The sequence below is a fragment of the Podarcis cretensis genome (genome assembly GCF_951804945.1).
Source record: "Podarcis cretensis genome assembly, chromosome: 15".
Lineage (NCBI taxonomy): Eukaryota > Metazoa > Chordata > Lepidosauria > Squamata > Lacertidae > Podarcis > Podarcis cretensis.
The window spans coordinates 33150858-33152640 of NC_137185.1; positions in this window are offsets into that span (position 1 = coordinate 33150858).

The window sequence follows — 1783 nt, forward strand, 5'->3', positions numbered from 1 at the left end:
TTTATCTCGTACGTGAGCTAAAACAAACAGCCGAGACGTAAGTTCTGAACCACCCTCAAGCACAAGAGCCTCCCTTGATGCGAAAGGGTGGAGATGTTTCTCCTTAGTGCTGGCTGCAGCTTAGGGGCAGTTCACACAAAGGATGGAGGAAAAATTCAGTTCAGTTTGCCTGTAAAGGTGTACCTACCCAGTGCTTTTATTTTCTAGAAAAATAGGTTCCGGTACTCACCGTGAAGTTGTTACAGTATCTGCCACACTTTATAACTACAACAAAAAGAGGTACTGGTACTGTGTACATTTGAGTACCTCCGGAAAAAAGCACTACCTAAACTGTGCTTTCCCAAGCAATATGTGAACTGAAACACATTCTTCAAAATCTACACTTCTCTGAATTTTGCAGTACAGCCAAGGACTGTGCGCAAAAATGCATATAGTGTGCCTTTAAAAGCATACTTTATATCAGTGACAATAACACAAAAAATGCATCATATTAGGGGAAATTGCTTTGCCAAAACATTGTATATTAGGAGACATTTGCTGGTGAATTTTCACGATGACTTTTATTTATATATATATATATATATATAAATACAACCTGATGTGGAAAGGTGGAGAAATGAACTATGGTATATCACTATTGCAAACATTAATTTCCTTTATTAGTTGCCTATTATAAAAGGTCTCTAGGAGCAAAGTGAAATGATTTTGTTTTCCAAGCCTTTTCCAATTCCAAGTATTTTGCTGACACAACTACACACATCTTCACTATTTAATTTGCATTCTCTCTCTGTGTGTGTTTTTAAGTTAATTGTTATTCGAATTTTTTATGCCAATCTTTTGATTATTTCATTTTCAAAGAACAAGTTGTCATGCAGACATGGGAAAGCAAGGTGCAAAATGTTTAAAATGTATTGACGAGACAAGGGAAATGCAGACATCGCTCAAGAACTCTCAAGAGTTTACCCAGTACACCCAACGTTACATAAATCTGACCCCACATTTTGATAGGAGACTGTTGGAATCCAGATGATTTAAAACACACACACCTGTGATTGGGCCAGGTGTGTGCATTCAGTTTAGTCCTTATGGGGATCTTCCAGAGTCCAAGTAGCTGCATCCTCTGTGATGGACAAGAGGTAACCTAGGAAGAGAAATATCACGAGCTCTTGTACCTCTCACCCAAACCAACAGTGAAAAATTGGGATATAACTTCTCTTTAAGGAAAAAGTAACAGATGTACAAGAGACAGAAAGAGATAGGAGTTGCTGCAGTCTGGAAAGACAAGACTCATCACTTTCACGTTATACAGGGCAAATTGGTTCTCCTAGTTGCCATTTGAAGTTATATGTGCAGGGCTCAGATTGGCCTGTGCTTGTGATGTCATGAGACATGGAGCTTTGCAACAATTTAAAACTTTACTCCGATCCTACCCTCAAACCTCCTCCCCAATAAGGCAACAAATGAAATCCTGATTGCTTAAACATTTCAGCTGGTGACACCAGCTGCCCCCTTTATTGTACTGCAGCTTGGTTTGACTATCTGAATGCACACTGCCTTTGAAGAACAGTCAGAAAGCAGTTACAGGATGCTGTGGTCCAAAGGCAGATGTTTTCTTGAGGATGTTCTTCTATTATCATTTTAGTTGCATTGGCTCTTGGCCTGGTTCCGAGTCTAATTCAAAGTGCACTTCGAAAGCCTTAAATCAAGGATGGGGAACTTGTGGTCCTCCAGATCTTGTTGGACAACAACTCCCATCAGCCCCAACCAACAGGAATGAGGGGAG